The sequence below is a fragment of the Panthera tigris genome, chromosome B4 (genome assembly GCF_018350195.1).
Source record: "Panthera tigris isolate Pti1 chromosome B4, P.tigris_Pti1_mat1.1, whole genome shotgun sequence".
Lineage (NCBI taxonomy): Eukaryota > Metazoa > Chordata > Mammalia > Carnivora > Felidae > Panthera > Panthera tigris.
Genome location: NC_056666.1, coordinates 113,997,154 through 114,012,423, shown reverse-complemented (window position 1 = coordinate 114,012,423; position 15,270 = coordinate 113,997,154). Strand labels below are relative to the sequence as shown.

At 43.3% G+C, this 15,270-nt stretch overlaps 1 pseudogene; it reads left to right on the top strand.

Moving 5' to 3' along the window:
- The first annotated feature begins 8,206 nt into the window (after positions 1-8,206).
- Positions 8,207-10,009, top strand: LOC102954279 (annotated as a pseudogene).
- The last annotated feature ends 5,261 nt before the right edge of the window (positions 10,010-15,270 follow it).

Sequence of the window (15,270 nt, the reverse complement as noted above, 5' to 3'; positions counted from 1 at the left end):
CGCAAAAAATGTAGTGAGAAAAATCATTTGAGGAATTAAAATGTTATACTAAAAAATAACCACTTAATGCAAAAGAAACAGCAAAGGAGACTAAAGGAACAAAAAAGACATGAGTTGGGGTGGGGGGAAGGAAAATGGCAGACATAAATCCAACTATTTCAATAATAATGGTAAATGTGAATAGATCAAACAATCCAATCAAAAGGAAGAGATTGTCAGACAGAATCAAAAAAATAAGAACCAAATACATGCTGTATATAAGAGACACAATTTAGATTCAAAGATACAAATAGGCTGAAAGTAAAAGGATAAAAAAAGTTGCATCAGGCAAATGGCAACCATAAGAAAGCTGGAGTGGCTATACTAATATCAGACAAAATCAATTTTAAAACCAAAATAAATATTACTAGAGATAAAGATGGATGTATTATAATGATTATAAAGTCAGTTCAGCAGGAAAATACATAATTATAAATATATCTGTACGCTTAACAACAGAGCCCCAAAACACACGAAACAAAAACTGACAGAATTGAAGGAAGAAATAGACAATTCAGTACTAATGGCTGGAGACGTCAATACCCTTCTTTCAATAATTGATAGAACTAGGCAGAGGATCAACAAGGAAATGGAAGACTTGAACAGCACTGTAAACCGACTATACCTAACATCTATAGAACACTCCATTCAACAACAGTAGAATACACATTCTTTTCAAGTGCACTATGAAACATTCTCCAGGGTATATATTAGTCTAAATAAATGTAAAGAGGATTGGAATCATACAAAATATGTTCTCTGACCATAGTGGAATAAAAATAGAAATCCATAACAGAAAGAATAACAGAATTTTAGGAAGATTCAAAAATATGTGGAAATTGAACAATATATTTCTAAATAACAACTCAAAGAAGAAATCACAAGGGAAATTTAAAAATATTTTCAGAAGAATGAAAATGAAAGTCTTACATACCAACATTTATGCGATGCAGCTAAAGCAGTGTTTACAAGGGAATTTATAGCTATAAACACCCAAACTGGAAAGGGGAGAAAATATCTCAAAGCTGTAACCCAAACTTACACCTTAAGACACTGGAAGAAGAAAAGCAAACTAAGTCCAAACCAAGTAGAAGGAGGGAAATAATTACAATTATAGTGGAAATTAATGAGATAGAGAATAGAAAAACAGCAGAGAAAAATCAACAAAACCAAAAGTTGATTCTTTGAAAAGATAAACCACATTGACCAATATTTAGCTAGACTAACCATGGAAAAAAAGAGAGAAGGCTTGAATTACTAAAATTAGAAGTGAGAAAAGGGACATTGTTACCAACGTTAGAGAAACAAAAAGGACTGTAAGAAAATACTATGAACAACGGAATGCCAACAAATTAAATAACATAGATGAAACAAACACATTTCTACAAACAAAAACTACCCAAAGTGACTCAACAAGAAATGGAAAATCTAAAGAGTCCTATAATAAATAAAGAGATTGAATTTGTGTGTTAATCATGCATTTTTATTTTCTGTATTTCTGATGCGTTGATATCTGAAGTCTTGTGGAACCTGAGAGACTGCCCCTTCCAGATTAGCCAATTCCCATAGATAGTAACCTACTCACCTGTGAGTGTACCTTTCATATGTAAACTAACACATCCAAAGCCCACCCCCCACCCCAACCCCCACCATCTCTGTTAATGGGCTCTTATACTCTGGGCCACTATTCCACTGCCCTAATCATCCCAGCTCCAAGTGCCAGGGAAAAATCACTATGCCCTAGAGCCTGCTGAAACCATTAAATTAACCAATCCTAAACCTGATGACACTGCTTTCCATGGAAACCATAAAAAAAGTCCTTGCCAATGTGTTTCTTCCCCTTGATCTCCTTGCCTCCTCACTGACGATGTTGTTTCCCCATGTGTGTAAGACCTTGGGAACTGCGAGTAACAAACTGTCTTCTCAACAGCAATGATCTCCTCATCTAATAGCTTTACCACACTTGAATGATAATAAAATAAAAAAATAATTGTTTTAAAACAATTAGTAATTTTGAAACTATCCACAGAAAAATCTCAGGTACAGATGGCTTCACTGGTGAATTCTACAGATAATTAAAAGAAGAATCAAGGGGTGCCTGGGTGGCTCAGTCGGTTAAGCCTCCTACTCTTGATTTTGGCTCAGGTCCTGATCTCATGGTTCATGAGACTGAGCCCCACGTCAGGCTCTGTGCTGACAACTCAGAGCCTGGAGCCTGCTTCGGATTCTGTGTCTTCCTCTTTCTCTGCCCTTCCCCCGCTCATGCTTTGTCTGTCTCTCTCTCAAAAATAAATAAACATTAAAAAAAAATTAAAAACAGAAATATAGATGCAAAGATACAGAAAAGCATTTGACAAAATCCAACACCATTTCATTAATTAAAAAACACTCCACAAACTAAGAATAGAAACTTTCTCAAGCTGATAAAGGGTATCTATGAAAAACCCACAGCTAACATCAGACTTAATGGTAAAAGACTGAATGCTTTCTCCCTAAGACTAGGAACAAGACAAGGATGTCCATTCTCACCACTTGTATTAAACATTGTACTGCAGTGAATTAGGCAAATAGACAAGAAAAGAAATAAAGGCATTCAGATAGGAAAGGAAGAAGTAAAACTATATTTGCAGATGACACAATCTTATACATAGAAAATCCTAAGGAATCCGCCAAAAAACTATTCAAACTAAAAAATGAGTTCAGCAAGGTTATAAGATAGAATATCACTATATAAAAGTCAATTGTATTTCTATACACTTGCAATGAGCAATCCGAAAACGAAATTAAGAAAATGATTCCATTGGGGCACCTGGGTGACTCAGTCAGTTAAGCGTCCAACTTTAGGTTTCTGCTCAGGTCATGATCTCACAGCTCAATTTGAGCCCTGTGTCATGCTTTGTTCTGACAGGGCAGAGCCCTCTCTCCCCCCCCTTCTCTCTCTCTCTCTCACCCTCTCTCTGCCCCTTTCCTGCTCACATGCTCTCTCTCTCTCTCTAAAAATAAATAAACTTTAAAAAAAGAAAATTATTCCATTTATAATAGCATCAAAAGGAATAAAATACTTAGAAATAAAAATTAACAAAGGAAGTTCAAAGTATATACCCTGAAAGTTATAAAATACTGCTGAAAGAAACTGAAGAAGACCTATTAAATGGAAAGACATCTCATGTTCATTGATCAAACGACAACATTGTTGGATAGGGCAAGTCTCATCCAATTGATCCACAAATCCAGTGCAACACCTTTTGAGATTCTAGCTGACCTATTTGCAAAAATTGACAAGCTGATCCTAAAATTCATATGAAAATTCAAGAGACCCAGAATAGCCAAAATAATCCTAAAATAGAAGAATGAAGCTGGAAAATTCACACTTATCAATTACAAAATAGTACAAGCTACAGTAAGCAAGGTAGTGTGGTTATTGGCACTAGGACATATATATAGATCAACAGAATAGAATTGAGAATGAGACATAAATCCTTTTTTAAGTTTATTTATTTATTTTAAGAGAGAGAGAGAAGGTGGGGGAGGGGCAGAGAGAGAGAGAGGGAAAGAGAGAATCCCAAGCAGGCTCCACCCTCCACCAGAAGCCCAACGCAGGACTCCATCTCACAACTGATCTCATGATGGCAAGATCAGGACGTGAGCCAATATCAACAGCAGGGTGTTTAACCAACTGAGCCACCCAGGAGCCTCCAGAAATAAATCCTTACATCTATAGTCAATTGATTTTCAAGAAGGTTGCCCAAGCAATTGGAGAGAGGAAAAATAATTTCCTCAACAGATGTACTGGAACAACTAGATATTCACATGAAGGAAGTAGGACCTCTATCTCACACCATTTACAAACATTAACTTAAAATGGATCAAAAACCTCTTAAATATAAGAGCTAAAATTACCAACCCCTTGGAAGAAACTATAGGTGAAAATCTTCACTATCCTGGATTAAGCAATGATTTCTTAGATATGACACCAAAAAAACAGCAACAAAAGGAAAACTAGATAAACTGGGCTTCAAAATTTAAAACTTTCATGCTTCAAAGGACACTATCAGCAAAGCGGAAAGACAACTCACAAAATGGGAGAAAATATTTACAATTTCTATATCTAAAAAAGAAATTGGACTTGAAATATATAAAGAATTTTGACAACTAGATAATAAAAATAAATAAATAAACCAGTTACAAATAGGCTAAGGATCTGAATGGGTATTTCTCCAAAGAAGATATATGAATGGTCAGTAAACACATGAAAAAAATATTCTACTTCATGAGCCATCAAGGAGGAAACACAAATCAAACCCACAATGAGATACCACTTAAGACCTGCCAAGACAGTTATAATCAAAAAGGCAAATAATAATAAGTGTGGGTAAGGATGTGGAGAATTTGGAACCCTGGTACATTGCTGGTGGGAATCTAAGCCGGTGTAACCCCTTTGGAAAAAAGTCTAGCAACATAAAGCTGGAGAGGTGGGCCATCCTAAGGAATCAGGACTCAGCATAGTCTGCAAAGGTATGTCCGCATTCAGCCGAGCCTTTAAGAAGCCTTCAAGGAATACATTGTTAAGACAAAATGGCAGCTGTGAGATAAACAAAAAGAGGCTCATTTTACTTTAAATACTCCCTAGGAAGACTTAAGCGGTGATCTCAAGCTGTAAAGAGCCAAGTCTGGCAGAACAGTTTAACAGCGGGGCTAAGTATTCGCTGTAGTGTCCACCCTGGGTGCCTCTCACATCGCTTATCACTTTCATCAGGCCTTTCTCTCTTAGTTACTGAGCATCCTATATTTTCAGGGCTTTTTGAAAATCATAAAACAGGATTGCACCACTGACTCTGCTAGTCTCATTACTGAATAATTTCAGACACGGGGTTTGGATGCCAGAAGAGTGGAAGGTAGCAAAACAATGGATCCAATGGGCAAAAGAATGATGATATGCCCTTCTTTTTCATCAAGGAATTCTTAAGCTTCTTGAAGCCGAATCCTGAATTTAATACTCTTGGCTAAAGCTGGGACTTGGTTAAAGATTAAATAATCAAATTTTTATTTCATCTGTACGAACCAGAAAACTACAATACCAGTGAAGACATGCACTGAGAAAGCAGAGATTTGGTATTAGATGACTGAAACTCTTTTTGAGAGTCTTACTTTGCATGTGCGTGTGACCCATCAACAAAAATAAATAAGAGAACTAGTAAGGATACATGAGGATGTTTTAAACTATTTGGCTCCCCCAGGAGATGGCCGGAAAGCTGGTGCCTGATTCAGCATGGGAAATAACCAGTAAGAGCAAATGCCAACAGTGAAGGGATCTGAAAGCAACATCAGAGGTGGGGAGAAGGTGGGGACCTTCCCTTGCTGCTGAGAATTTTAAAAGGATGAGCTTAAGGGATTAGTGAAGGGCTGGGCCCTAACCTGCTTGTTCTAATGGTAGCTTATAAGATACAATTGGAAAAGAACAGTAAGTTGCATCAGTCACTCTCATTGCTAACCCAACAAGATTCTTTCCACCAAGGAACCTCTTGCTGGGTCTTGTTTTGGGGTTCTATCATTAGCATGGCATCAGAAACAACTTTATCTACGTAGCTTCTACAGAACTACAGCTTCCCCCCCCACCATTAGTTTATGAAATGGCATGCAAATCCTGTTAAGAAATTCTAACAATCTAGGCAATCTCCAATGCCTGCAACATTCATATGCTCTGCTCTTGTAAACTAACACCCTCCGTGAGGCACGTGGGTGGCTGAATTGGTTAAGGGTGTGACTCCTGATTTCAGCTTGGGTTATGATCTCATGGGTTGTGAGATCGAGTCCTGCATTGGGCTCCACAACGGGCACGGAGGCTGCTTAAGATTCTCTCTCTCTTCCATCTGCCTCTTTCTCTCTCAAAATAAAAAAATTAATTAATTAATTAATTAATTAAAATAATAAAACAATGCCCTGCAAAGTTGTTTGGGAGGGCACACATCCCTGTATAGTATCTTTCTTTAAAAATTTTTTTAACGTTTATTCATTTTTGAAAGAGAGAGATACGGAAGTGAGTTGGGGAGGGGCAGAGAGGGAGACACAGAATCCCAAGCAGGCTCTAGGCTCTGAGCTGTCAGCACAGAGCCCGACATAGGGCTTGAGCTCACGAACTGAGAGATCATGACCTGAGCCAAAGTCAGACACTTAACTGACTGAGACACCCAGGCGCCACCCTCTCCCCCATAGTATCTTCAGTGGCACCTTATTCGTGTACCTGGAGATCCAATAAATATGGCTTGGTGCTGTTGATTATCCAGGCAGGAGTAAGTATCTTAATTGAATTTCAAACTCTAAAAAGTAGAGTCATCATGACATTTTCAACCTCTGTAGGCCTTCTTCCTAAAGAACTCAAAGTGATTATTTAAAAAAAAAAACAAAAAGCATGGGGCGCCTGGGTGGCTCAGTCGGTTAAGCATCCGGCTTCAGCTCAGGTCACGATCTCGCGGTCCGCGAGTTCGAGCCTCGCGTCGGGCTCTGGGCTGATGGCTCAGAGCCTGGAGCCTGCTTCCGATTCTGTGTCTCCCTCTCTCTCTGCCCCTCCCCCGTTCATGCTGTGTCTCTCTCTGTCTCAAAAATAAATAAACGTTAAAAAAAAAATTTTTTTTTAAATAAAAAAATAAAAAACAAAAAACAAAAAACAAAAAAACTCACTTAAAGTAATCATACCTCAAACCTCTCAGAAGACAGAAAATTAGTAGCTATTACTTGTTGAATGCTTATCATGTGGCAAGCAGTCTTCAAAGCATGCATTAATTGTATCACTTTGGGCAAATTCTGTATTCTCTATGAGCTTCAGTTTATCTGTAAAATGGGCAAACAGTCCTCCTCAAGAATCATAAATTCGGCTGCCCCCGGGTACCTAAGTAAGTAGCGGGAGCTGGATGTATGCACTTGAGCTGTTAACCAGGTGAGCTGTACCTGGCATTCTTGAGAGCCTACTCACCAACCTTGTTTCCTTCCTGTAGGCAGATCCTGCCTTCCCACTTAGAACAGCAGGAAGTGTGGGACATGCTTCCCGGGCCCCCTTGCCCTACCCCCCCCCCCCCCCCCGGGGAATTGGTAATATGATCCAGTCCTGGCCACTGTGAGCTCAGGGGGAACTCAGCTAGGGTTCTGTTTTGTTGTTGTTTTTTAAGACTTTCCTTCATAAGAAAAAGAAACCAATGCAAGGGCATGCTCTCCTCTTCTGGACACGTGTGTTTTTGCATGCGTCCTATGAGCCTTTGGAGCGTTGGGAGAAATGAGGAGGAACATCATTGCTGACATGCTTGAAGATATCAGAGAGGAAAGGCAGAAGACCTCAGCACTGGGGGAGGAGCAGTCCTTAACAGTGTTTTTGTGCCACTGTATTAACCTTGGAACTACCCCCACCTCGGGCTTAACTGAGGTTATAAATCCTCGCCTGAAGCATCGGTGTCACCTCTGAAATCAACCCATGGTATGGTGGCGGGGCTAAGGGCACGCCTCCTCTGAAGAAGCCGGCAGCATGGAGCCCCTGCTGGCTGCTGCCAGATGAGGATTTTTAAAGAAGAGCCAGGAATCCAGATTTTTACAGAAAAGTCCAGATTTTTAAATATTGGCTCATTTGAAAGAAACGTGTGCAAGCCAAACAAAACACGTTTGGAAGCCAAGTTCGGCCCATAGGCGGGCAGTTTTCAACCCCTGATCCACCTCAGAGAGTTGTAGGAACTAAATTAAATGGTTTAAAATAAGATCAGTAATAATAATGGCAAACACTCACATAGCACTTAATACGGCCCAGGTGTTATTCTGCTTGCTTTACCGACCCAGTCCTCGCATGTAACCACGTCTTGCAAGCACCTCATAGAGATATTTTAACAGACAAAGAAAGTAAGGAAAAGAGAGCCCCCTCGCCTTGCCCCTTCAGGCCTAGGGGCGGGGGTGGCTTTCCCTGGGAGCCGGTTCCCTTAGCCCTGCCCACATTTCTGTACAAGGTCCCTTTGTTAAATTCTTCTTGGTTATACTCTTTTGAGTATGCCATCCGCTGCCCTCCGGGACACTCACTGACTGATATGAATGATGAAGAAGGTGGATGGTTCCTTGTCCTCCTGACGCGCACATTCTGGTAACAACTACATAAACGAGATAGCCACGGGTACCGTGAAGAAAATAAAAGGTGATGCGACTGAAGAATGGCCGAGAGAGGCTACTTGAGGGGGAGACATCGGAGCTGAGACAGAAGGTCCGAAGGGGAGCCAGCAACCCCAGGACCTGGGAGACCCCTCTTCAGGCACACATGCCTGTCTATGTCAAAGTTTTGGGGCTAGAACAAGCATGGCGGGCTGGAAGGATGACAAGAGGCCGGAGGGGGCTGGAAATTGGCGAGGTGGGGGAGAGTGGTGGACGATGGTCAGGGAGACAGAAGGCACCAGTCACTGCTGGGCGTGCTGGGATCTGGGCTTTAAGACTGTTGGCAATTCTTACATTTCCTGTAGGAGCCACAGGGATGAGAGGAGGGTGGCTGTCTCCTCTCCCCACGGTGGCATGTATTTATTCATTGATATCCTTATACTCTGAAAAGGGGGAATCATCTGGCAGAAATGCTACTTTGCCTGCCGTGTTCAAGCCTCCAATTCGACCTGATATTGTGAACTTTGTTCACACCCACTCGGCAAGAACGACAGACAGCCCCGTGTCGTCAGTGAGTTAGCAGGCCATCGAAGCAGTGCTGAGTCTTGGGGTGCTGGCAGAGCCGCGGCTCCAATTCCCAGAGTTCAAGGCAGTGGGACTCACCGTTCTGGCCAGGTGCCTCTGGAAACGCGTGTTGTGGGGGCCGCGTGTTCGCACCAACCGAAACCTGGCATCGTTAGCACTGCAGAATGAACATGACACAGAGGCGGTGGGTCATCTGCTCTGCCTGGCTGCCTCCACCTTACCAGTGCTGGTCATGTCTGAAGGTCATCGTATTGGGCCCCTGGGTGGCTCAGTCGGTTCAGTGTCTGACTCTTGATCTCAGCTCAGGTCATGATCTCAGGGCGGTTCGTGAGTTCGAGCCCCGCCTTGGGCTCCGCACTGACAGCACTGGGGCCTGTTTGGGATTCTGTCTCTCCCTCTCCCTCCCTCAAAATAAACAAACTTAAAAATAACTAAGTAAATAAAAATAAAGGTCATCGTATTGAGGAAGACCCTGAACTTCCTTTGATGGTTGAAGATAAAGTTGAAGGTTACAAGAAGTCCAAAGTGGCTGTTTTGCTTCCTAAGAGACTTAAAGCCTGCAATGATATCAAAGAGTTCTATGCCTCTCAGCAAATGAGAGCTGGCAAGGGGTAAAATGAGAAACCGTTGCCATATCCAATGCAGGGGACCCTGCGTTATCTCTAATGAGGACAACGTTGTCCCCAGAAACATCCCTGGATTTACTTTACTTAATGTAAGCCAAGCGAACATTTCGCAGCTTGCTTCTGGTGGGGATGTGGGACGTTTCTGCATTTGGACTGAAAGTGCTCCCCGCAAGTTAGACGATCTGTATAGCACTTGGCAGAAGGCTGCCTCCCTCAAGAGTAACTATAAGCTTCCCGTGCACAAGATGCTTAACACAGACCTTAGCGGAATCTTGAAAAGCCCAGGGATCCAAAGAGCCCTCTGAGCACCACGGAAGAAGACTCGTCGCAGAGCCCTGAAGAATCACGTTTGAAGCTAACCCTGTATGTCAAGACTATGCCCCAGAACAGCGTTCATCGCCAGGCCAAGAATCACAAACTCTGGATGGACAGAGCAGCCGCAGCCTTAGAAGCCAAATCAGAGAAGAGGGTTCCAGGCAAGAGGTCTGTGGTAGAGAAGAAAGGAAAGAAGGCTGCTGGTGTGAAAAAGCAGAAGAAACTTTGGCGGGGGGGGGGGGGGGGGGGGCCGCAGCTTCCAAGCAACTGACAAGAAGCCTGCACAAGAGAAACCCACCTCGGAAGAAAAGAAGGCTGCTGCATAAAAAGTTAAATTTGTTTATTCCATAAGAGTCAAATCATTTCGGACAGCTAATTTTGAATAAAGACCTGATCAAAGGCAGGAAGAAAAAAAAAAGACTTTTAGGAATTCTTTGAAGGTCTTCCAGTAGAGGAGTTATTTGAGCTGTTTTTTAAGTCTACAGTCTTCTCCTGTGTGGACAGTGGATTATACATCAGCGAGAGGTTATTGCCACAGTCCAGCCTAGAGTTGTTGGTGCTTTGAACAAGAGTGGTGGCAATCGGGGCACCGGGGCGGCTCAGTCGGTTAAGCGTCTGACTCTGGATTTGGGCTCAGATCATGATCTCGCGGTTCTTGAGTTTGAGCCCTGCAGTGGGCTGTGAGCTGACATTGTAGAGTCTGCTTGGGATTCTCTCTCTCTCTCTGCCCCTCTCTGCTCTTGCTCTCTCTCAAAATAAATAAATAAACTTAAAAAAAAAAAAAAAGAGTGACGGCAATCAAAGTGGAGAGAGGTGAACGGGTCTGAGGTCCGTTTACACTGATTCTGAGGTATCTTAATATTCCAGTTTTTTCCATCCAGCGTCCTGGACCCCTGGAAGACAGTGAGCATGCTACGAGATTTTTTTTTTTATGTTTTCATTTTTATTATATACTTTCAAATTAATATGAACATATTCTGGATCATTTGTGTGCCCACATTACAAGAGAAGAGTATCATCACATAATTTCAGTGGCCTCATTTGACTGCCTACAATGACCAGCATTTAACACACTGTAATGTTTTTATTGAAATACAACACACAGAGAAAAGTACATCACCCATAAGTACATAGTTCCAGAGATTTTCACAAACAGAACTTTTCCGGGTAAACAGCACACAGTTGAAGAACACAACGCTCCAGAAAACTCTCTCGCACCCTCTCCAAGACCCTCCTGGCCCACCTCCCAAAGGTAGCCATCGTCCTGCTTTCTAACGCCATAACTTACTTTTGCTTATTTTTAAAAAATTTTTTTTAACGTTTATTTATTTTTGAGACTGAGAGAGACAGAGCATGAATGGGGGAGGGGCAGAGAGAGAGGGAGACACAGAATCTGAAACGGGCTCCAGGCTCTGAGCTGTCGGCACAGAGCCTGACGCAGGGCTGGAACTCACGGACCGTGAAATCATGACCTGAGCCGAAGTCGGACGTTTAACCGACTGAGCCACCCAGGCTCCCCCTATTTTTGAACTTTATATGAATACAGAGAAGAGAGTTACATTAGCAGGATGAATCCGACCTCTAAAAACTCTGTCCTGGTGTGTGTGGGCAGTATGGGTGGGGTTCCCACCAGGGACAGACCCTGCATTTTAGTTCATGCATCCTGGGCATTATGATGAAGATTTGACCTCAGAGACTAGAAACCAAACTATCACCAAGGTGGGAAGCCATCTCATTAGCATATCTTGCCTGCAACAACAGGCATGGCCCAGCACAGTCATATCACTGGTGCCGGGGCATAGAGAAGGTTCACTTGTCGTGGCTGTGGCCGTTCTGTGGCACAGAGTTTCCCATACTTAGGGGAGTCATGAGATGTTAAGGGTAAAATAGTGATGTCTTGACTTTTGTCTCTGCCTTTCCAATCTGCACCCCAGCAACTTCCCAAGGTCCAGATCAAAAGGTCTTTTCATTAATCTAGAAGAAAAGCCTGGCTGAATCTGCTTCTAGTCACATATATGCCCCCACCTCTAACCACCCCCCATAGCCCCCCACCTCCACCCTGTGTCAAAACAGGAAAACAAGCAAAATTTGGTTTTTAGCTACTCTCTTTTTCGCTCCAGTTCCAACGCCTCCTGTTACCCCAGTGACCTCCCACTAGTCCCCAGAGTCCCTCACTGGAGACACATCCCCTACTCATCAAAATGTAGCCCTGTTGTCTCCCATTCCCTCCCAATTCTACTTTCTCTTATGTGATGATGGGTGGCATAGGGTTAATTGGAGGAATGCCCAGTGTGGTTCAGTGGAAAGAGCACTGCATTTGGGGGTAAAGAGGCCTGGTTCTAGTTCTAACATTATATTAGATTAACTGGTTGAAAGGGACAGAACTGAACTTAAGCAAAAAAGCCACACATACACAATAATTAATGAGTTCCTACAGGAATCAGGGATCAGACACATCTGTATCAGGGTCTCCAATGATGTCATTAGGACAGACTCACTCTCTTCATCTCTTGGCACTGTTTTCCTTGGCTCTCCACTCATGGTGACAAGATGGCTGCCAATGGTTGGTCCTATCTTCTCAGCAACCCCAGTGGAGCGTATGAACTTCTCTTTTCCAATGTTCTGGAATCAAGTCTCGTCACTTTTCACTGGCCTCCTGGGAACACATGTTTTGATGCTCTGATTGGCCAGACCCAGTTCATATGCTCATCCCAGATTTGGGAGTAAACCCAGCACCACTCAAAATGCTATGACTGAGAGTGGGAAGGGCTGGTTCCCCCAAAGGGACTGAGTTAGGCAGAAGCAACAGATGTCTTCAGCTATTAATTGATTCTGAAAGCTTAACAAATCTTCCTACCCTTGGGCCTGGTTTCTCACCTGAAAAATGAGAAGGATGATCCCTATAACCTCTAAGGTCCCTTCTACTTCAACATTCTATTATTCTACCTAATTTCTCATAAGAATTCAATATCATGTTTTCATCTCTCAGAGAATAACTCCCTTAATCCAATTAAAAGGGGGAACAATAAAGACATAACTGTGTATATAATGAGCCTGTTAAGAAGGGCAAATCCCACCATATATGCATGTCTTCCCCATCCACTCTGCAGGATCCCTGCCCAGTGACCCTTAAAGAAGGAAGCAAGAGGCTGGTGCCACTGGAGAGGGAGGGGGACCGCATCGGAACTAGCCACTCATTAAATGATTAAATCGACCAATAATTATTATGCGCATCCTAGACCCCAAGCACTGGGAATGCACAGTGCACTCTGGGAATGCACAGTGAACAAGATACAGCCCCTGTCTCTAAGACAACAGTCTTGAGCTAGGCATAGACATGTAAGCCACTGATTTATCATCTAGAACGTCAAGGGCTATGGCAGGATGATAAAGCAGCTCAGATGGGCACCTAACGAGTGGAAGACAGGGTTTAGGGCATTAAAAGATGAGGGGATAGTCAGAGACGTCGTCCCTAAGATGAGGATCCTGAACAGGGTCTGGAAAGAGAGAAGAAGTTGGCGTGATGGGAAAAGCAGGGAAAGAGCATCCTCAAATGTACCTAGTCGGGCATGCTCAGGGCACTGCAGTTTGTTCTGAGTGACTGCCATGTGGAGTTTAATCGGGGCAATGGCAAGAGGGGAGGCTGGGCCTGACTGGGAGGGAAATGAAGGACCAAACCAAGGAGACTGAGTGTTATCACGGAGGCACCTGGGAGCCACTGAAGGATGTCAGCAGGATACAACATCATATTTGCACATGATGTACATATTTGCATGTAACACAATATCATATTTACAAAGGATCTACCAGTATGATGTGGATCAGAGAGACGGAAGGCCAGATTCCAGTCTTTAAGAAGTCTATGATCACGCCATTCCGATGGTAAAGGGACTTCCTGTGCAGTATCTGTCCACTTGCTTCGTAATTTCCATGTTGTGTATGTCTGTTTATTCACACTTCACCTTTCTACATAGAACATAAAGCTCACCCTTCAGAAAAATTCCTGCACCTGAAACAAAGACTTAAAAAGCCCATTCCCATTCCCATTCCAAAAATGGTCATAGGTGATCTACAAATCTCTGCTGAAAATTTGACCACACTCCACTCCCCAGATCTCACATCTGATTGCAGAATACCTCGAGATCTCTGCAAGCCGCAGATATTATAAGGATTTCATAATCCATCAGCATTTACGGGGCAGACCTGGGACCCTCTGCTGGCCGCTCAAAGAACCTCATTGGTCTGCCTTCTGTTGAAGGGAGAAGGTCCAATTTTTCTACAGAAAGTTGCTCTACACAAAGGAAATCATGGGTCCCTGCCTGCCTAGGCTTGAGGGTAGGAGATTATTCCTGGTGGCATAAATCCTCAGAGCATATGTATCTGGAGGAAAAGCAGAGACGCGCCTAAACAGCAGCGCCTCCCCGGACAGGAGAGAAATAAGGAAAAGTACTAACTGATCTGTGAAAATACCATGTACCTGACCAACCCAAAACCCTGGTCTAGAGAACAGGTGGCTTCCCAGTTCTGTTGTGAAATGACGAATAACTGAAAAAAGGGCCGGTTTACACAGAAGGATGATGCTCTCAGTGCACCGTAAGGCCAGTCCATTCGGAATCACGTGGGCCAACCACGGGGCGAGCAGACTTCCTTAAAAACTTTTATATTTGGCCGTGAAGTGCATGTTTTTGGTACTAGCTTCAACTCGCAAGCTCTGTTCCCTCCAGCTTAAATGACAGTGACAATGACAGTTGCTCCTTAGAGTCGTCCCACCTTCACATCTCGTTCGTATCCGTTGTCTCGCCTGGGCTCCTCAAGGCCCAGTTCTGTGAGCTCGCTAGCAAACGTCCACCTTGCAGACAAGGGACGCAGGCCACAGCCACCGCACAGCGATCACCGCAGCAGGGCTGGGTGGTTTTCTAGGAGGGGTGGAAAAAGCCGAAAAGAAAATGAAACCAAAGACCAGGGGCGGAAAATAAAGCCTCGCTGCCCAGGCTTTCCAGGCTCCGCACAGGCTCCTGATAGAAAAGCTGGAGTTACTAACTCCGCCTCTAAACTGATTTAGCTCTTTCCCATCACCATCTCTCAGCTGCTTTCCCAAGGTTTTCTCCTCCCTCCTCAGTGACAACTAAGAGCGTCACTAGAAAGGGAGGGGTGGGAGGAAAAGGGACTGGAAAGAGAAAGGAAGAGGAAGGAGAAGGAGCAAAAGAGATCCCTGGATAGCAACTCAAGAAATTCCCGTGTATAAGTTAGGTTCCCTTTGAAGAAAGGAGACACGGCAGAGCATAAAACAGAAGTTATTAATGATGTTATTGGCATTCATTCCACAAACATATGCTGAGATCCTACGGGGTCATGGATCCATGATCATGAGCTCATGAGTTCAAGCACCGCACCTGGCTCTGTGCCGACCGTGCAGAGCCTGCTTGAGATTCTCCCTCTCTGTGTCTCTCTCTCTCTCCCTCCCTCTGCCTCTACCCTTCCCCTGCTTGTGCTTTCTCTCTCTCTCAAAATAAATAAACTTTTTTAAAAAAGTATATGTGTGTGTGTGTGTGTGTGTGTGTGTGTGTGTACATATTTATCTGCTGTG